The sequence below is a fragment of the Chrysemys picta genome, chromosome 11 (genome assembly GCF_011386835.1).
Source record: "Chrysemys picta bellii isolate R12L10 chromosome 11, ASM1138683v2, whole genome shotgun sequence".
NCBI classification, from domain to species: Eukaryota; Metazoa; Chordata; order Testudines; family Emydidae; genus Chrysemys; species Chrysemys picta.
Genome location: NC_088801.1, coordinates 52309367 through 52332263, shown reverse-complemented (window position 1 = coordinate 52332263; position 22897 = coordinate 52309367). Strand labels below are relative to the sequence as shown.

The 22897-nt window shown below is 42.4% G+C and overlaps 1 protein-coding gene across 6 annotated transcripts in view; it reads left to right on the top strand.

The window, feature by feature from the left end:
- Positions 1–6980, top strand: part of LOC135974373 (uncharacterized) — a 56906-nt gene extending 49926 nt beyond the window's left edge. For 2 of the 6 annotated variants that reach the window (XR_010591618.1, XR_010591615.1), the window contains exon 3: positions 6314–6980. The gene's annotated coding sequence lies outside the window, so the exon portion shown is untranslated. The other 4 variants (XR_010591622.1, XR_010591620.1, XR_010591621.1 and 1 more) reach the window with 2 other exon arrangements.
- The last annotated feature ends 15917 nt before the right edge of the window (positions 6981–22897 follow it).

Genomic DNA, 22897 nt, shown 5'->3' with positions numbered 1-22897 from the left:
TTACTTCCTGGGGGGAAACAAATAAATCACTCCAATCAGCTGCATTTCTTAAGGTGCTGCAAACAAACTGCAGTGGAAATGTTATCATTTGGAACAGATTTAGCCCTCAGGATCATGTGTTAATTTAAACTTTAGCATTTAAAAATAGTTTCCCATGGCACCATGTAAATACAGGATGTGGCCAGAGCAAGCAGATACAAATCAAATGAAGTTTTATTGCTTGAAGTTGTTTATTTCAAATATTTGACAGTTACTGAGAGAAAAACTCACCTCTTTATTCTCCTGAGTCCCTCTGTGCAGCCAGGCACTGGAATAACACTCTGGAATACAACGTACAGTATACAGACGTATATTAACACCTCCATGGTTACTTTTCTGTCTCAAACTACTTTCAGTGCAAATATCAATGGCGAACAGATTGGTTACTGTTTGATAAACTCATTGGACCTGAGTTAATGCTGCTAATAGCATTGGCCACATGGTCCCAGTTGCAGAAAGCTGGGCCACTGCACTCAGATTCTGGCTGGGAATACCTGCAAACTAGGGCTAGTCCAAATGTTCTGCCAAAACTGTTTTTGATGGAAAATTGGGTTTCTGACCAAAAACATTGTGGAAAGTGGCTGCTTTCTGTGAAACTCTTGGGGGTTTATCAAAATATTTTGGCCAAAAAAACAGAAGTATTTTGTAAATGTAATTTCCTAGGTTTTTAAAAAGCAAACTGAAAAAAAAAAAAAAAAAATTCCATCATGAGCATCGTATTGACACCCCCATGGGTCATCAGCAGAGTTGGAACCTTTAGATCCACCACACAGACCTGTGTCACTTGCAGCCAACAGAGTAACTGATAGCAATAGTAGGTTGTTATTCTCTATGTGGACCAGCCCTGTAGAGGGCTGACACATATGCTTTGCTGGTGAGTTTCACAGATATTTGCTGACAGCAGAGGAACGGTGAGTCTCAGTGTGATGGGTTCGGTCACAGAGACACCGCTGGGACTGTCACCTGATGTGCTGAGACTACCTCTGAGCCTGTTTTCTCTGCCAGTTTGGGTCTCCAGAACCCTGCCTTGTTGAGCCAGACACGCAAGCCTGCTGCAACACAGACCCAGGATCTGAACCACACCCCCAAAGCTGCAGACTTAACTGAAAACGGCTTAGCAAGTGCTCCTGTTTCCCGCACCCAGACACCCAGCTCCCAGTGGGATCCAAACCCCAAATAAATCTGTTTTACTCTGTATAAAGCTTCAATAATAAACAAAAGTGATTTTATTAAGAATAAAAAGTAGGATTTAAGTGGCTCCAAGTAATAACGACAGAACAAAGTAAGTTACCAAGCAAAATAAAACAAAACATGCAAATCTAAGCCTAATACGTTTAAGAAACTGAATACAGGTAAATCTCACCCTCAGAGATGTTCCAATAAGCTTCTTTCACAGACTAGACTCCTTCTTAGTCTGGGCTCAATCCTGTCCCCTGGTACAGCTCTTGTTAGTTCCAGCTCAGATGGTAAATAGGGGATGTCTCATGACTGCCAGCCCCCTTTGTTCTGTTCCACCCCCTTTTATAGCTTTGGCACAAGGCAGGAATCCTTTGTCTCTCTCTGGGTTCCCACTCCTCCTTCTAAATGGAAAAGCACCAGGTTTAAAATGGATTTCAGTAACAGGTGACATGGTCATGTCACTGTAAGACCTCATTCTTCATTACCTACAGGCTGGCCCCCACGTCCACAAGGCGGCTTGCAGGTAAATAAACCATCTACAACCAATTGTCCTAGTCAATGGGTGCCATCAAGATTTTAAACCGCCATTAATGGCCCACACTTTGCATAATTGTAATAGGACCTCAGAGTTAACTTCATATTTCTAGTTTTAGATTCAAGAATGATACATACATACAAATAGGATGAACACACTCAGATTATAAGCTTTGTAATGATACCTTACAATAGACCTTTTGCATAAAGCATATTCCAGTTACATTATATTCACACTCATAAACATATTTCCGTAAACATATGGAGTGCAACATCTCACTTGGAAATCTTAGGTTCCATGCCAGGCTTCAGAGGGGAGTGTTCTCTACTGGCACAGACTCTTCTGCCCATTCCCCTTGACATCACCTGCTCCAACCTGGGCCCCATACATTCCCAGTCCAATTCTCCCCAGTCCCAGTCCCCTTGCCTGGCAATTTCCAATTTCCTCCCCTGCCTCCATTTTCTTGCCCCAGTCTCATTGCAGTGTCAGTTCCAGTTCCAGTTCCCCCCTCCTGGTTCCTTATCCAAACTGTTTCTTTTTCTCTCCCACCTCTTGGCCTCCAGTTTCCCACTCCTTCCCCTCAGCTATGTTCACCAAGCCCACTGGCTCCCAGTCTCATTCCAGCTCTTTGTTCTGCTCTCCACCTTTCTCTAGTCCTAGTTCTCCCCTCACACCTGGTTCCTTGTCAGATCTGTCTCCTTCTCACCTCCTGCCCCCACCCCACTGGTTCCAGTCTTGCTGCCCAGCCAGCTCCAATCTTCCCTGTTGCCTCCTCACTGAGCTTAGTCTCCTCTTGCCCCCATCCAACTCGCAGTTTTAGTCTCCTTGCCCACCCTTTCCCAGTGCCTTTTAAGGTCACACTAGATGAACCTAATGGTCCCTTGTGGTCTTAAAAACTATTAATCTTCTGCTGCCAATCCCAATTTCCCCCCACTAACTCCCTTTCTCCTTGCCCAATCAGTCCCAGTCTCCCCGACCTCAATTCCCAGTATCCCTCACTATTATCCCAATGTACTCACCTCTGGCTCTTGTCCCTGGTGCATTGAATCAGGCAGCTTCCTCCTCCATGCTGCCTGGATGCCAGCAAGAGGGGCATTGAAAACACAAGAGAAACAGCCTCCCTGCTTGTGGTATCCAGCGCTGACAGTGGCCCACAGCAACACAGAGCTGCAATTTCAGCGAAAATCCTGCTTAGCCCCAGGCTGGCGCGTGCCCAGTGCGCATGGAATCTTCAGCGGTTTTGGCTTCACAGCTCTAGCGTGTCATTTCTGAGCATGTGGAAACTAAAATGTTTCAAAGGCTTAGAACTTTTCCAAATGTTCATAGCAGTGGCCAAAGACTGTCCCCCCCGCCACCGACACAAAGGCCACCGCTGACTAATGTTAACACTCGGTGCCAAAGCGTGGGGGCACTAGAATGTCTCAAAAAAAAGGTTACCCGATTTTGGTAACATGGGCAACGTATGCATCATTTGCTTTGTCGTCAGAAATGGCTGGACCCTTTGGGCTGAAATTTTCCAAAAATATTCAGTCTTAGGCTGACACCCAACATGGAACGTTTTATCCCAAACAGTTAAAGTTTGGCAAAGTTATAAGCAACTCAAAAGAGGGTCCTATAATGGGAAATGTCAAGCAAGCCTAATAATAGGGAGGGCTACCAGATTTACCTAAAATCAGGGCAACATGACATGGACCAGGGAGGAAGCAATTTGTCCCTATTCGAAATAGCTCTGATGCAAATGCACCTGGAATAATGAAGTGCCAGGAAAAGAACACGGTACCAAATAATAATGCCTAATTAGTGGAACTACAGAGAAAAGCAGTGAAAATGGTTAGTGGGGTGGAAGGATTGCCTCACAAGGAAAACATTAATATTCAGTTGCCCAAGTGACGAAGAAGGGCAGCCGAAGTCCACAACTATTTGAAGGGTGCAAGCATTAAGGAGGGAGGATGATTATTGAACATAATAAAAGAGTGTATAATTCCTTAACTCTAACTCACCTGGTGAATTGCAGATCATGATAAATAAGTTCTTTGACGCATGTATCGTTTTCAGTATGGTAATTAGTATCAAGAAAACAGTTGTCATGTCACAGGGCACTAATATCCCACCTAAAATCTAGGTCAATAATGAAGCTCTGGACAATGTGAATCACTTCTGCTCTCTTGGCTCAATTTAACCAGCTCACTTAGCCTTGATAGAGAATTTGATGTGAGAATTGGCAAAGCCTCTGTCTGTCACCTTTGGCAAACTTACCTCACTTGTCTGGAAAAATAAGCTGCTAACCCTAAATACAAAGATGTCCATTTATCAGGATTGTTTCCTCAGGACCCTCCTTTATGGCTGCGAGAGTTGGGTCACATACTCCAACCAAGAGCAGAGACTGAACAGCTTCCACCTTTGCTGTCTCAGAAAAATCCTGGGAGTAACTTGGGACCAATGGATCACTAACACTGAGATCTTCAAGAGAACCAACCTATCGTCTATGCAGACTACACTGGACACTCGCAGGCGTCACTGGCTGGGACACGGAATGGAGCATATGCCTCAAGATTGTCTGTCGAAGGCTGTGCTCTATGGCCAACTCAAGAACTACCCATGACGCAGAGGAAGGCCACCTAAGCTCCAATACAGCGACACGGTCAAGCAAGATCTCAAGAAATTCAGCATTCACACTGACAACTTGGGAGAATGCTGCCCAAAGCCGCTCAGTCTGGAGCAGCCAGGTTAAGGCTGGTGCAGTCAGTCATTGCAGAGAGTCCAGGGGGAGGCTCACAGGCAAGCCAGGAAGCAGAGTGTGCTCCAGCCTCTATCTGGACCTATAGCCACTGTGGGAAGGTTTGCCGCTCGCGCACTGGGCTCTTCTCCCACATTACTGTCAAGCACCATTGACTGACTGGCTTCGTCATGTTTCCTTTCATCTGTCAAGATGTTGGATGCCCATATAACTAGGAGTAATAGGATGAAATTCATCCTAAATTTTCAAATTCCTAATATCATGTAAACCTTCCTGACACTGAGATTTATTAACCTGTGTTATGGCTTCCCAAGTGATGCTGCTGTCCTAATTCTGCTTTCGAGCCCATTGTCTTCCAGCAATATCCACTAAGTTATATATTCACAGCTGGGGACATAATTTGGTCTGCAGAGGTCTTATTACTGGTAATGATTCAGGAGAAGGAAAAAGAATAGCTTGACTGCCAGAGCCCAGAATGAGCTTTCAGACCAGGCACTTAAGAAATCTTTTTTTTTTACATCTACAATAACCAGCCTAGATCTGGTACATGGAGAAACCTCTCAATGCCATTTGTACAGTCAATCACACTTCAGGGTAGAATCACACCTCAAGGGCACTGTGGACTTGACTATGAATTCCTTTGCCATTCAGCAGGTATACTTCCACTGTATCATTACCACGATTTGATTTTTTCCCTTAATTTGTTCAAATAAAAGGTACCATCAGCTTTACATGCAAATGTAAGAGATAACAATGAATTTCACAATCTTGTTATTTTCTTAGTTAAAGATACATGGTTGCATAGTAATCCCTAACAGGCCGCAAAAATAAGAAATTTTGGCAATGATGAGTCCATATTAGGATAGAAGTATTTTGGGGGATGGAGGAAGGGAAAGCATTTGTTTTCATGTCTTAAGTCAAACGAGATATGAAAAAGCATACCACATATTTATGTTTCGTGTTAAATGTAATAGGGTTAGAGCTAAGAGGAATTATATAAAGACTAGCTATCAGAAAAATGTCAGAGTATACAAAAAACAAAGAACCGCATTTTCTTTGATATTATTAAACGGAATCATTCCAAATACTCAATGGAAATTACATTGTTTATTTGAGTTTAATTTCTTGATGTGTTTAAGAAAAGATTGTGCTGCAAAAACTACAGGAAAAAAGAAACCTAGTATGCCCCCCTTCCTCCCAGGATGTTTCTAGCAGTCAGCAGGGAACAGACATACCTACTGAGGTCCTTATTTACCGCTTCACTCATTCTTCACATTCTTTTGCAGGAAACGGCAGGGCTTCAAGTGAGGTCTACCAGCAGGTGCGCTGGGACTCGGGCAAGCTGCAAAGGAATACAAACACCAGCTAATTAAGTCTATTGTTAAAACAATTTGTTTCTTGCTGAGGCTGAGTCATCTGAAAGTGTTTCAAGATGACAGATTTCATTTGTGGGGGCAGAGTGCCATCTTCATTCTGGAGCTTTCCTCTCCCCTCCCCCACGCCATTGCTCTTTCACTGCAGAACTTACAGTTCCCAAAACAAGTAGGGCAGTGAAAAAAATTTTTAAATAAACATTTTCCATGGCCACAATTCTAAGCTCTTCCTTAGGTAAAGTCGTTATTGATGGGAAATAGCCTGTCACTAATGTAGGGAATATTAGCTCCTAAAAGAAATAAAAGTAACAAACAATGAGATTTGTAGCATCTGTATCCAAAACTCTATTTGTAATGAACACCTGCCCCCAAGAGGCCAGAGGGGATATTGTTAACTTGTGGGTACCAACAATAGATAACCACAAACCATTTTTTTCATCCAATATGCAGGCCTGCCAGCAGAACCCTGCACCCTGACATGAACAGCTTGAACAGTGACTGTTGATAAATTTGACTTTTGGACCCTCCTGGGAAAACAGATGTGCTCCACAGCAATGAGAAAAGTCAACTTATTTCAACTTCTATATTCTCTATGAAGCAACATCACAGATACAAGTATAACCTTGATTAGCCAGTTGGGAAGGAATACCCCAAACTTCAGATAATTGAGTGAGCTGAATCTGCATTCAGGATCTCCTGATCCAATCTACTTCTCTCAGAAGTTTATTTTCAACAGTCTTTTATGCAAATGAGCAAGGAACCTTCTTCCAGTTACATTATAATAAGCATACATTTATAAATGAGAATTCTAGAACACAAAATTCTTTACTCAGTTTTTGAATTCAAATAACTTAACACACTATTCATATAATCCCATGGTGGCCTCTTTGCTCTCAAAGTTACACTCCTCTCTCTTTGTTTCTCGGAAGTTTTATTTTTTTTAAATCTTCTCTGTATTAGCTCAGAATACCCTTTAGAAACAGGAATTGTCAATATGGTACCTATAAGCACATGGAGTTCCCACCTTCCTCCAAATGGGATGCATACATACACACACACAGCATATAGTCCAAAATTACCCCCTTCTTAGAGTTGGCTTTACCCATCATCCAAACAAGCCTCCATTCTCGAGAGATCCTAAGCTAGGCCTTCCATGTAGGACCTCCTCTGTCCTAGTCCATAGCTCCTTTTACCTCATTCTCTCCAAACCCTCTTCTATCTTGGTTGGGGCTAACTAGATCCACTTATCAGTCTGAGTCAGTAGTAATTACCCTGATTCTTTAGACAGGGTTCTAGCACCTAATTTTAAGGCAGCTCAGCAAAGGAACCCGGTTACCTTCCACCTGTGCCAAATCCCATTGTACCATTTTAAAATGTTTGAAACATCTGCTCTGTGAGTCCATGACAGAGCATTCTTCCATCAATTCTACAAATGCAGTATACAACAGATTGCCATATCCTCGTTAGGGATCAAAGCCTTTAATTGAGCAAAACATCCATTAAATTATTATTAAATGTGGCCCATTATACTGATGCGGCAGACAACAAAATCTTCATACCGCACATACCACTACATAAAAAACATTTTGATTTGGGATAATCAGGTAAGTAATTAATATGTGGAAGAAATGTAAGTGGTATTCATTAGGAATGGTTAAAGCACTGCTCAAAACACTCACACATTTCTCTGAATCAACCCCACTTTGATTTTATACCTCCTTTAACTATCATAATTTATTCTGTTAAGAACCATTTACTTCCTGATTCTCCTCCTCCTGCTAACCCCTTCTCATAAAGCTCTTGCTCCATTTCTATCACCGTTCTACTTCCTGTACCCAGGGCCGGCTCCAGGCACCAGCTGAGCAAGCTGGTGTTTGGGGCGGCAGATTGTTGGAGGCGGCATTCTGCCCAATCCTAGGGCGGCAAGGCTGCTTTTTTTTTGTTTTTTGTTCTTGTTCCACTCTGGCCGTCCTGTAGGGGGTGGCGGCACGGAGAACCAGAGCGCCCTGCAGGGCAGTCCTCTTCCTTCCCTCCCCGCCGACCGGAGCGGAGCCCTCGCGGCAGGAGGCGGCGCAGCGGGAGGGGCTGTGTGGCAGCGCCCCTGCTGTAGCCCTGGCCGCCCCCTTCTCTCTCTCTCCCGCCCGCTCCCCCCCCCGCCCCAGCCAGTCCCCCTGCACCCACGCTCCGGCCACGTCGCAGGATTTTTTTTTGTTTTTTTTTTTTTGTTTGCTTGGGGCGGCCAAAAAGCCAGAGCCGGCCCTGCCTGTACCTGTAAAGATGCTTTCCCAGGTCAAGTTGTGTCTCTGCTGGGTCCTGGCTCTCCTTCAGTTCTCATGTTTGATAAAACCCAAACGGCATTGTGTGCTTTAGTATATTCACTAGATCTGTCTTTGCATGACTGTTTTCTGTCATGCATTATTTAGTTCTGCAAAATATTCTGAGACACACTGCTTATGAAAAGTATTACACAAAATACAGCTGTATTCTAAGTATATCCAAAAAACCTATGTTTTGCCACAGTAAATGAGTAGTTTTTCAATATTTCTTTTTATCCTTCTTATTCAGTGTGGCCGCAGGCCTTACTTACCATATACCATCCATATCCTGCTCTGAATACAAAATTATTTATTTCCTTCTGGGTGTTTCTGTGGCGCTCATCACTATAGTATCTGAATGCCTCACATCAATACTCCTGTGAGATTAGGTGAGATTATCCCCATTTTACAGCTGGGAAATGAAGGCACAGAGCGATTATGGTCAACATTGTCACATGTCCACTAATTTCAGGAGCCCAATTTGAGATACCTAGTGTGACCCAAGAACCTTTTGGTGCCAACTGGCATAGGTCCCAGGGGATGCATAAGGTCAGTGTGATGGGGTGTCCTCCACACACTCACCTGGAAAGGGTTAAAAGAGGCTAGATGCGCAGATTCACTGCCAAGTCTGGCTGTAAAATGCTGCAAGGACTTTGGGTAAGTATCACTCTACAAGTCAGGAGAGTATCTAGTTAATTAAGTCAAGGTTCTAGAATGCATGTATGATTTTATTTTATATGTAACCATTTGATTCCAACACTTCTGCTTGCTATTACTTGAATCTCTGTGCTTTGTTAAATAAGCTTATACTTCATTTCCCTATAAACATATCTCAGAGCTGTGTATTAAGTGGAGTGGTAACCTGAGGTGTAACTGCTAAGCTGGGGTGTACATTTTATTTGGAAGCAGTGAATCTGTGAATACTGTGAGTGTCCAGTAAATCAGGGGATGAACACTCCAAGGAGATGCTCAGAAGGCTCGAGGGGTGGGGTTTGCCTAATGCTAACCTGTAGAGAGAAGTGGGGCCTGCGAGGCCTAGAGGAAGACATCTGTGTTTCCCGGGACCAGTGGAGCTGACCCCTGGCAGGCATAACAAGGCTTCCTCAAGCTAAGGGCAGATAGTAGCACAGTACAGCACAACCCTTAATACCCCCAAGAGGCATCATAGCTAGGGCTCAATTTTTCAGCGAACTTAGCATATGTATAGCATTTTATATGTTCAAAACACTCAAAGCTCCCATTGATTTCAGTTGCACCCATGAGTGCTCAGTACTTCTGCAAAGCAATCCCTCCCCCCAGGTCTTAGGATGGACACCCAGAAACTGAGGAACACACGAGTGATTCCCTGTGAAAAGTTTGGTTTAAGTGATTTTGCACAGAAACTGTGTGGCAGAGGCAGGGATAGAGTCCAGTTCTCCAGCATTCAACTGCCTTAACCATTAGACTGTCCTCTCTCTTCCTGCAATCCCTTCCACCTCTGTGCCTATCTACACCACTATATGCAGTTCCTGCCTTCTCCCCCTCTGCACCCAGCTCCTACCTGCCTCTCCTTCTGCTCCTATTCAACACCCCTTCCCACCTCAGCTCCTGGCCCCCTCCTCCTGAGCTTCTATTCAATCCTCTGCCCTGGCCCCCACTCCCTTCTCCTGAGCTTCTCATGAGCAACCAATTCTGCCTCCCACATTTGCTCCTCTCCAATCCCCCACTCCAGCTCCTGGCCCCTTCCCCTGTACTCTTCTCTCCTGCCCTATGCACCCCCAGAAGGCTGGCTCCTGGTCCCACCACATCTGCTCCCCCCCACTCCATTGACTTTTCCCTTCCCTCTGCTCCCCTCACTCTCTGGCTCTTGCAACCCCTCTTCTCCCTCCCTCCACCACCGCAAAAAAAAATCACCACCACCCCTCAAAATTCAAGTCAGGGTGATTCCTCTTTCTCCTTCACACTGCCTGACCACTAACAATGAGCAGTAACAACATAGGGGAGACCATCTTCCTGTTCTTAGTTCTTGTGTCCGGCACCAGCCCAGGACACAGTGGCCAGAAGTGGTAACTGCAGGGAAATTGCCGGCTGCCCTGGACTGGAGCACACTCAGGGTACATCTATACTTACCTCCGGGTCCGGCGGTAGCCATTGATCTTTTGGGATCGATTTATTGTGTCTTGTCTAGACGCAATAAATCAATCCCGGATCGATCCTGGAAGTGCTCGCCGTCGATGCCGGTACTCCTGCTCCGCGAGAGGAGTACGCAGAGTCGACGGAGGAGCCTGCCTGCCTGCCGCGTCTGGACCCGCGGTAAGTTCGAACTAAGGTACTTCGACTTCAGCTACGTTACTCACGTAGCTGAAGTTGCGTATCTTAGTTCGAAGTGGGGGATTAGCGTGGACCAGGCCTCAGTGCCAATGGAATCTTTGAAGTATTTAGATGCCAAACTCTAACAAGTCTCTACTGAGCATGTGCAAACTGAGATTTTGCAGAGGCTCATAACGTGGCCAAATTAGGGCAAATTTTCACATGTATGGCAAAAGGCTCATCCCTGACCCCCTGCTAAATTTCATGTCCCTGCTCTAAAGCCCAGAGGCACTATAGCTTCTTAATGAAACAATTGTACAATTTTTTTTTAACATGGCAAAAGAACATATGTTTCTTAATCTCATTCTGACAAACAGCTTGGCCATTTTAGCTGAAATTTCCCAGAACAAATCAGCCTGAGGTGGACTCCTGCCATGAAAAATTTCATCCTGAACAGTTAAAGTTTGGCAAAGTCATAAACAGCTGAAACAGAGCTCTACAATGGGGAGTGTCAGGCAATTTTATCTATAGGCAGCATTACCAACCCTGCCTCTAATAAATAATGTTACACCATAGGCTCTGTATGTGACAATTAAAAACAGGTCAAAGGCGAGTAACCTACAAGGCCTTAGAGAGAGAGATATCTCATTGTAAAGCCTAATCCTTCATCACACAGCTGTGCTGTCAAAGTTTGAAGTGAGGCAAGGCTTTTGCTGGACCAGTGTCACAACCTTAACAAGTGTCGAACATGGACATGGATTCTGCAGCACATACTCATGTGCTTAACTTTACTCCTGTGAGTATTCTATTGAAATCAATGGAACTACTCATGGTAGTAAAGGTAAGCACAGGCACAAGTGTTTGCAGGATTGGCACTGTGTTTTAGGTCCATTTTTCTACATTACTCTCCATGATAATTATTCTGCATCTTGTGAAAAGAACTTTGTTTTTGCCATGTGGTCTGTACATTTCTTAAAAATACATTTCACCATCTAGGTCACTTTCTTAGTTAATGTATTTTATTACTTATGTGTCTCTCCTACGTATGACATCTCATAGGGCGAAATCCTGGCCTTATGGGAGTTTTGCCATGGACTTCAATGGGACCAGATTTTCACCCATAATGTGCTTCTTTAACTTATGTGCAATGCAGACATTTGAACACCAGAGGACAGTATTTGAATGAATTAAAAAATACAGAACACTTGAAAACACTTGAAAAGCACTTCAAAAACATTTGTTTGCACAAAGCATTAGGTCAAATCCTAATTTAAAATACCTTCTACTTATTACCACTCATATTCCTGGAAGCAGAATTATGTAAGAGACTGTCACAACAAATTAATATGAAAGATAATGAAGACTAGAATGATTTAGGAATAATCAATAAGTGAGTTCATTCTGTATGGACTTACATTTGAGTATGTATTAAACCTTCTTACCATGATTCATTCTTTTACTGATGATTTTAAATATACTTCTTTCTCTTTTAGCTGTGAAAACCCACTGATGGCTATAGTTTTTTGACTCTTCATCATTTGAAACCATCTCTCTTTTCCTCTTCATGTTGATTCTTATAAAGATTTGATATCTCTTCCTAAACCCAAGAAACTTTGGATGGATAATAGACAGTCACTGCAATTACACGAAAAAACAACAACTTGTGACTCTTATGACAGCAAAAGGCTGAGCTTACAAAAGGAAGAGGAAAGATATCAACTCTTCTTGCAAATCACTGCAGAAAGGTCAAAGCTAAATAGACATGAAAAGAAAATTACACTCATCTCTAGAAGCTGGTTCATCAGAACTAAAGCATATTGGTGGCAGGGTGTGGGAGAACCCTTTGCCTATACTGTACCTGATCTGTGCTTAAAAGAGAGGCCCTTCAGTCTCCAGAGATATCCATCTACTGCATACACTATTTATAATGGGAAGTGTTAGGCATCTTTAATAATAGGCAGCATTATCAACCCTGACGATAAACCAAAGACTATAAAAGGTCAAATTCTGCCCTCAGTTTTATTCATACAACTGCACTTGAGTCACTATACTGAGGTGAAGTCAATCTGCTGTTGAGTTACCAGTGTTAACTCTACCACGAGACAGGCTCTAAATGGAAGTTAGTCGGGTGTACACATGTAAGCAAGGTTTGAACTTGCCCCAGAAGATTTTTGAAAACAGAAAAATTGAGTTATAACCCTTCAGTCTGTAAGAACCTTTTAGGCCTTGATCCACAATTCATTGGGATGGGTCTGTCATACTACCATCAGTAAAGAGACGATATACTGCAGCCTGTTAGCTTAAATGGGGTTAGTATACCTTTCCCTTCAGCCCAGGGACTGGATTGGTTCATAGTAAAACTAAAACAAGTTGATTAAACAACAAGTCCTGGGTATAAGTGATATACCCATGTATAGGTACATCAAGTACAAGGAGTAAGGACAGAAATGGTTACAAACAAAAGTAAAAATACTGTTCTAAGACTAAAATTTAACTTCAGCAAGTTCCAAACTTTGCCTAACCAGGTTTCTCACCTATATTCAGTTCCCGGAAACTTCAACCCAGATGCACTTTTCTCATCTGTACAAGGGCCCTAGCCTCATGTCTCTGCCCAGTAAAGGATAATTGTGGGGATCTCTCCCCTTTCTTTTCATAGTCCCAGTGAACCTTAGAAATGTTAGAATATTCTTTGGAAAGTAAACCCAGCCAACGCTTCTCTCTCTTGTTGGGGTATAGACACCATGCTGTCTTCCCAAGTTCATTGACCCTGCTTCAAGAGGCAGGAAGGCTTCCCTTGGGGTACAGTCTCCATATGTTAAATATTCAGCTTTCCCTGCTTACTTTTCTGATGGCTTTGTTTACCATGCATGTCAATCTGCTTTTCTTTGCCTTTGGTCACGCCTTGCCTAATTTACCTTGGAGACATGTTCAAGCAGGTGGAACCATATTCCCTTGTCTGGAACAAGAGTAGCTTAGGCATTGCTCAACAAATACATTTTAGGAACACATTTGCAGCACATATCTGTAAGGTCGTGTGTGGATGTACATATATCACACAAGACATTAATGATCATTGAGATACTAGTGTTCCAATGACATATTACATACCACCTTTGGGGTACATATCATGACAACAGTGTGCCAACTGGGATTGGGGAGGTCTCAGGGTCACACCAATCACAAACGTCAGTCTATCTTACTCCTTTTTAGAGAGAGGCTGAAAGAGAAGCAGACAGCCAAAGGGACAGAACTCAGGTGAGGATCACACCTACTCCTGAACAGTAAAAAAAAGCAAGTTATAAAATCTTTTGATATGCATAGGAAGGGGAAAAAACCCAGCTCGGAGTATTTTGATGATCACCCAGTTCTTGGGGGGGGAGGGGGAAGAATGGGAAATTATACAAATTACCATATCTATCTTACCTGTATGACTTTCAAACCAAACACAACCCTGCCTTTCTCTATGATCACCGCTGCTGTTGCTGCTCAAAGGGACCGGAGAACCTCCAACAACATGAGATTTCACCTCAGGCTGCTGTTGCTGCCTCCACACACACATTTTCATAAAACATTCATAGACAAGGCTCTGTGCTCAGTCACGTTTGTTTCTGCTTCTGCAAGTACAGCTCTGCCAAACCACAGCGTTACTGGGCTAAAATAAACTAACAGGAATAATCACACCTGCAGTTATAGTAGATTTGGAGTAGTGGCTCTACTGCAGAAAAGGGACCCAGGCAATGAATTGTCTTTGAGCAATCTGGATTTGTTGTTCCTCTGCTGTCTGGTACATCCCTTTTAAGGGTCTGCTTGCTTTCCAACTGCACCGAACCAGCACTGGGTGTGCTCTATTTTAACACTTCTGAGATTAGTTGCTGAATAGCATTTTGCAGTTTAAAAAAAAGGGAGAATAACATTTTTGAAAGAAACAACACCTGCTACTATGGGCAGTATTGCTTCCTTGCTATCGCCTATCAAAACATGTCTGCCCTGGGTTACAATCCTAACCTCGCTTGTATTTGTTCCATATGGTAATAACCTGAGCGTGCGCTACTGGACTCAAAAAGGTACAGTATGTGATTCTGGCTGCAGAGCCAAATACAAATCTTAATGCCAGCACTAACCTAGTCCCAATGTTTCATATGGACCGTCAATAATGAAGACAAGCTGTTGTCTTTTCAGCCCAGGGCTCTCTTTCCAAATGACCAAAAAAAAAAAAAAAAAATCAAATAAATTCAGAAATACTAAACACCAGAAAAATGTGGAAAAACTTTTTAAAAAACTAATCATCCCATTTATGGCCAGCAATAGGATCCCAATTATTCAAAAACAGATGAAGAGGAATAATTTATGGTGCCCATTTGCACAGGCTTACATAATATTCTGACTTAGAGACCTTAACTGTCAGTTGCCTTCAATTCTTATGTATGTGTTTATCTACATATATAGGTGCTGATCAGTGAGATACCACAAAGATTAGATAGAGAGGTGATTGGTGCCTTAGAAATACCTACAGCCCTGATCCTGCAAGTTACAACATGGGCAGAACCCCCTCAACTCACCTGAAGCCTCACCGAAGTCAAAGGGGCTCTATGCAGGTACATTCACGCATTGTAACTTGCAGGATCAGAGCCCAAGGTATAGCGCGATAGTCAGAACACATCAGCCACACCATCAAGGGCTCATTCACCTGCACATCCACTAATGTTATATATGCCATCATGTGTCAGCAATGCCCCTCTGCCATGTACATTGGCCAAACCAGACAGTCCCTACGCAAAAGAATAAATGGACACAAATCGGACATCAGGAATGGTAACATACATAAGCCAGTAAGTGAACACTTCAATCTACCTGGTCATTCTATTACAGATTTAAAAGTCACTATCATTGAACAAAAAAACTTCAGAAACAGACTTCAAAGAGAAACAGCAGAACTAAAATTCATTTGCAAATTCAACACCATTAATCTGGGCTTGAATAGGGACTGGGAGTGGCTGGCTCATTACAGAAGCAGCTTTTCCTCTCCTGGAATTGACACCTCGTCATCTATTATTGGGAGTGGACTACATCCACCCTGATTGAATTGGCCCTGTCAACACTGGTTCTCCACTTGCGAAGTAACTCCCTGCTCTCCATGTGTCAGTATATAATGCCTGCATCTGTAACTTTCACTCTATGCATCCGAAGAAGTGAGGTTTTTACTCACGAAAGCTTATGCCCAAATAAATCTGTTAGTCTTTAAGGTGCCACCAGACTCCTTGTTGTTTTTGTAGATACAGACTAACACGGCTACCCCCTGATACTTCAGAACTAGGTGTTACAGTTCTTCCATTAATAGAAATTGTTAACATTAGTTTTCTGTATGCCAGTGGTGTACTAGGTAGTGTTCACTCACACAAGAAATCCCCCAACCCAACAGCCCTACAATCAGATCCATGCCAGCCAACCCTTGAGCCCATGCAGAGCCCCATTGATTTCAGGGGGACTCCTCATGGCCCATCTACATGGGTCTGATCATAGGGCTGGGACATAAGACAAGCACCTCATGTTATATACATTTTTCATATATTGAATACACCCAAGCTAACTTTCCATGGTAGTTTATAATACACTTAGTCCTAAAAGCTTTGGATATTTAAAATAAACTTTAGGTAAATATGCAAGCTGTAGTGTCCTTATCTGATTGACTGGAAGCCCCAAACTTTTTGAGGTTTGCCTATCATTAATATGGAGAAACTGCTTTATATACAACTCTTGCTAATGGTGTGGTTATCCTAAAATAAGATTTTACAAATTCTCATCACTTTAGTATCTGATGCCATGTGTGAAACCTCCAGGCAACACTTTACTAAAATTATTAATTCCAAATACAGGGCCAAATGCTGCACTCCCTGTTCAGCCACACCATGCGTTGTCTTCACCTAAGTAAGAACAGTAAAGTTTGGCCCATGGTACATAAAAATGTTGTTCATAATTAAAAAATTAGAACATTTTAGAACTAAATGGAAAATAGAGGTTTCCTTTGAAATAAACCACAGTCCATCATAATAGGGACTTCAGAGATAAATAAGAATGCAAAGAAGTGGACTAATGATCCCAAGTAAACAAGTTCTCATGACTGTTTTGTTAGCTCAGTTGTTTGCTGTAGTGAATGACAGCTGGTACTTCAGAGTCCAATAATTAAACTGGCATAGCTCTAGCAATCTGGGAGCTCAGGGAAAGGGCAGCCACAGCAAAATACACAGCACAGAGACATGTTTGATTAGTCTGAATGTTGAGATTAATCTGCTTTTGAATTCCCAGCTACTAACTCCACCACAGGAGTGATAGTCTCACAAGGGAAGCCCCCTCCCATTCCCTAAATACAGAAAGTCAAAACATCCTCCAGCCACATGACGGGGCCTCCCAATTATACACCAACTTCTTTCTCTCTCATTGCCCTGATGCTCCTCCAAGGGGCATAAGAGGCACTGACTTGTTTGTTGGTCATGCTCTCATCAAGATAAAACAGTTCTGGGTTTTGTGTTTACAAAATACCTTGCACTTATGTAGTGACTGTCATGCAATTGTCAACAGACCTCTCAGAGGAGGGTTATTGTGTTATAATTTGTAATACTTCTGAAGGTCACCATGTCCCAGAACTACTGAACAAGATTTAGTAATGATCCACCACAGTGGTAGTATAATTTAAACAGCAGGCAAGAGCTGACGAAAGGGAGATTTTACATCATGATAAAAGGTTATTTAATGGTAGCCGAGATAATATAACTAGTTGTCAAAAAACAAACACACACACACACACATACATAACGGAGATTTTATTTAAACCAGAACTGGATTCCACCTCCCTACAATAACATTAAATTGATGAAGAATACATATAATAAATTTATAATGGTTCAAATATATACACACACACATATACATACACATACACACACACACACACCCCATAACTTACTGCTAAGTGTACTTAACTAAATATAACTCTAAATAAAGAAATATCCCTATAGCTATCTTTGTAAGCACAGGCTATTATTTTATAGGTTATTTTTTTCTAGTTTAAGGTTCCCCTTTCCCCAAATATCTCACTGGATGCTGTCTACCGCCCAAGACAGCCTTTGACCTCAAATGCCTCTCATGACTTCCTGAAGAGATGGACTTGACTCCAGTGATTCTTACTTGCGGGGCTGCACATTAGACCAAACCCACTGGATCTGAAGGACCTTTGAATCTCCTGTTCCGGATCTCCATGGCCACATGAATCAATGATAGGAGATGACTGGAACCGATGATTAGGAACAAAGAGGAAGGGATGCTCAGGAACACACCATCCAACATGGACTGACTTGACCAGCCACCTTTAAACTAAAGGGACCTTCTTCTGCATGTTTGTCTTTCCTGCCCAATCTTAGCCTCTCTACTTACTCTCAGTTTCTCTCAGTCAGGGTTTCCCCCCATCCCTCTGGGGGCTCCCTGTTTCTCTCAGTTTACTCACAGAGTCTGTTTCTCTCAGGCTCCCACAGTGCCTGCCTCTATCCCTCAACCATCCCCCTCCTCTCCTCCAACTGTCACTTCCCTCTGAGAAAGTGAGAGGAGGTGGCTGCTCACCTCAGAGGGCGGGGAAGGCCTACCTCCTCTCCACAGAAAACACTGAACATACCCTAAATCATATGTCCCCATACAGGGTTGCATCCCTTTGCCATATTTACAAAAGGATCTCAAAGCACTTTACAGAACAGTGGGTAAAAAGATTCCCCGTTTGTAAAAAAGGGACAATGAGACACACATTAAACGACTTGCCTGTAGCTACATAAAAAGTCAGTGACAAATCCAGGGATCAAATCCAGGTCCTCTGAGTCCCAGATCCCTCCCGTACCCCCCATTTCTGTCCCTGCTATAAATTAGGTTACATTTTCAGAAGTGGCTCCGTGACTTAGGAGCCAAAAAAGACTTGGGCATTTAGGAACCTACAGGGACTTTTTAAAATGAAACTTTGGAGCCTAAGTCATTAGGTGTGTTTGAAAATTTTACCATATGTCTCAGAACAACAGTATTGCAAGCTCATTATTATTTAGTGAGGAAAATATTCTTTATTCTTTACAAAAGTTTGGTTTAAGTTATCCCCAGTGATATTCCAAAGCAACCCATAGAGCTTGAGGATTTAATTATGTATCTCTGTCATACTTTATAATGAAGGCTCTATTTGTCAATGGATTTATAAAGGATTAATTATTAATTAAGTATAACCATGCTGCAAACATAAGTAGTGTTTGATACACATCAATAGAAGACAGTTACAGATTGGTATAGAGTCCAACAGGTCAATAGTTGCTTACAAAAATCAATTAACCATTTATTAAAACACCTATTAGTAATTTATTAAAACTTTATTAAAGGAAACAATATAAAGTGTGACCCACCTCTGCAGATTTTTCAAGTCATTAAATAAATTATTGAATGTAAAAATATTACTACCAAGTCATTTGTATCTTTGTAGAGCAACTGCTGTTTATCAAGTATTAGAACTATTATAGAAATTAATTAGAGTCATTCAAAGAAACAATTTAGACAGCTCCACAATCAAGCTCCTGTTATTACCAGTAGGTATAGCATGTGAGGAGGCTCAGGGCTCAAGTTCCTTTTACATACTTAGTGCTGATTATGCCTGTTACAGTTCAGGGCAATTGCACCTGTATTTCTCCTCAGTGGTCCAAGGACACCCACTCTAGGCTTCCAGCTCCCCAGCAGTAGCCTCTCTTAGGTGAAGACTTGCATCTTTCTCCCCTCTAACCGCAATATTTCCAGGCTGAACAGTTTTGCTTAGACTCTGAGGTCAGATGGGATTGTTGTGATCATCTAGTCTGACCTGTATAGCACAGGCCAGAGAACCTCCCCAGGTAAGTATTTATAGACTGTAATCAAGTCACCTCTTAATCTTCTCTTTGTTAAGCTAAATAACAACATCTTTGTCTTCACTGTGTTATTCCCAGCAAAAGACCATCTGCCTAAGCAGGCCCACTTCACCTCTCTCCTCAGGGACAGTACACAGCGTAATTTTGCTCCAGTTATACGTAACCACACAGTCCTTTCTAAGCAACCCTATTTTATTCTTAAGGCAAAAGCACTACAGAGAAAACAATATAGAAATAACCTACATGCTTGCTAATAAGTTTATCAGGTGAGCAGTCCTTCAAAACTCCCCACAGAGGTGTTCCTGAGGTTTCAAGTTCATAAAACCCTTTTGTCCAGAACAGGAACCCTCATGAAAAGTTAATCCATCCTTTATATAGTTCAAAGGTCTTTGGGCTGGAGTTTCTAGGCAATCAATCAGTTTCTCTCCCCAGCGTGCAGTTTCAAAAGGCTGGCTTTGGAGGTGAGACTTTGCATTTCCCTCCTCCCAAGCACTTAATGGAAAACTCACCTTACACACATTGTCCCAAACAGTTTTTTGAGGTTTATAACGCTTCCTAGAGCTTGCATTAATCATATCTTCCTCCTATAAATGTTCCAAACAGTCCCACAATAATACATAAACATTTGCATTTTTAATACAATGAACTCCAAAGATGTTAAACGTAATACAATGAGGTTGGGCCAGAATATTGCCATATCTGTCAACGCCACTACAATGTATTGACTTTGGCTAAATATTTATAGTACTGATTGCACAATCGGAGGTGGAGGGATGGAAGCAAAGCAGATTTTGGGTACATTTTTATGCTAAGAAACTGAACGCCAAAAAATCAAAGGAAACAAAAAATACAAGTCCAAGCACAGCACAGAAAGACGAACTCAGGGCTCTTTCCTCCTTCTCTATCTAATGGTGTTCTCCAAAGAAGAAAGATCTCATTCCTTCCTCTTGCTGTCTCAGTTCAGTGCTTTTTCTGAAAGGCATGTCATACTGCAGACTGTGGGTTAGGAACCAGGCTAAGAATAGAGCTGCAAAAGAACGTCTCGACCATGAACAACAACAACAAACAACAGTTTAGCCTTGGGTTTACAGAAAGATCAGAAATATATATTAGTATCACACTGGATACCCCAAGATTCCCCATCTGGGGAAGAAGCCCTTCCCGGCCCTATTTTTCAGCTGGGCTCTTCTCTCCTAACCACCATGGCATCGCCTTACGCGACCTTTGGATTTATAACAGTTCTATGTTTTCTAACTGCTAGGTATTGTTCTGAGTAGAGAATGGCTGAGAAAACAGCTCAGTTGCTAATCTGAACCTGAGTACAGCAGTCTCAACCAAGTTTGCTGGAAACATTAAAACTGGGAGCTCACTTCAGCAGATGTAGGTTTATCAGTATTACAAGATACAAAGCCACAGCAACCTTTACCATTTGGGTATTGTTCATAGTAGCTACTTCATTTTTTTCTCCCACAGTGCTTCGGGCCACATCTCTTCTGGGAACATCACAAACGGGCTTCCCCTAAAAGAGGATTCTGCCATGGACCCCCTGCGATCACCATGTATTCCACTGCTGTACAGCCTACAGTTCAAGTCTTGCTTTAGCCCAAAGTACTGTGCATCATCAGAACCACTATGCTTACACACATATGTAATGGTACCTACCTGTCAACTTAGAGAAGTGAGGATTGCATTTCTCAGTGGCAGTGATATATAACAAGAAGAGAACTTTTGTAACCAATGGAAACGTGGGGTATCATCTTCCCTCATAAAAATTCCTCAAATCTATTACTTCGGCTCAGTGGTGTTTAGTCATCTAGGAGTGCTCACTTCTTACTGAAAGTGCAGCCTGAACCTCATCTGAAGTCACTGTGGTTATGAATCACAGTCTAATTGTAAGTGCCAGGAATTAATCTGTAGCCCACAGAAATAAATGACTTTCCACAGCTCTTTGGCCTACTGAGTGCTGTGCTGTTTTTTCTGTGCTTAAATAAAAGCATTCGTGGCATATGGTTCAAGCTGCAGTTCTTTCCTAAAATCTTGAATTTTTGTCAGTTTTTGTTCCTGGATTTCTTTTCTCTTTTTTTAATTGTCATCTTCAGTAGCTCAGCCAATTGTTTCTTCTTCGTTCTCTCCTTCCCCACCCCCAGGTTGCCAATGTCATTCTGCGAAACCAGGAAACTGGGCAAATTCTTCTGCAGAAAGTTTATGACTTAACCACTTCAGAAGCAGGAATTCTAAGTTTGTTCATTAGACTGCCTGCATGGAAAGAGTCTGTGGGCCAGTTTGCATCTGGCACCACATGGACATAAGAGACAAGAAACCTCCTCCCTTATGCCTCCATACAGATGTGATCCCCTAGTAGCTACACTGACTCCACACTCTTCAAAGAAGATGAGGATGGAATGGGATTAAGGGACCCACTTCTCACCCCACCAGCCAGCGGAGTTGTGTCCACACACTGGAGGAAACAAATATTCCACCCTGTAACTGAGTAGTACAACATTTATATTGCTCCCCTGTCTCAAGGCATTTCAGGCAGTGTGGTGCCTGGCTAAAGCTGGATGACTCCTCCAGCTGTTACTGGAGTGATGCTTCCCTGCATCATGCCTAATAAAAAGCTGTGCTTTCAAAGCATAGTGAATTCCTGTATTTGCAAAAGGATTGTGAGAAGAAAAGATGGCTCTTGGAGAGAGGGTTGGGTAAAGCCAGCAAGTACTATAGCAGATAAAAATTAACATTGTGCTTATAATACAGTAGGTGCCATCAAATGAACCCATATAACTAAAGCTGCTTTAATAACTACTATTTGTTCAAGTGGTTATATAACTCAAGTGACTTTAAAAAATACTGAAATGACTGAATAAGGGAAGATAGTGCTCAGTCCTGGACTGATTTTTTTTTTCTTTCAGCACTGATTGGCAAAAGTATTATTAGAACCATGAAGGGCTTTGTGGTTTCAGACTTTTTTTTATAAACTAAAAATATATATATATATACAATTTTCAGGCAGCTGTTCCCTAACGTGGACTAGAACCTTGGAATATCTTGAAAAAACAACAGTGCTTAAGAACGGAAGGTAGGCAGCGCTCTTTCCTCTGAGTCGGTTATTGGGTCTGAAATCTGGCAGGCTGTTTGAGGGGCATTTTTGCTGATGTCTTTCATATGAGACCCAAATAGAGGTCATTAAAGATCCCACTTCACTTTTCTCAAAAGTAGGGCGGCTAATGCTGTAGTTCCCACCAAGTCCCAACCCAGGTAATTGCTTCCTGCCTCTCCAAATCCCCCTCCCCCGTTTCAGTTAGATATAGTATTCTTCACTTCCCTTGGTGGGGCTGTACTTTATTCCCCTCCTCCCTGCCCCATTGAGTTAGTAACAAGTGGCCCATTTGGGTAGCTGGAGGCATCAGATGCCCCTTTTGTTGCCCTTACTTACGGCTACCAGTGACGTTATGCGTGTGTAGGCAAGGGTTCCGTGTGACTGTCCAAATCCCCTATTCTCTTCAGTACCTAGGGCT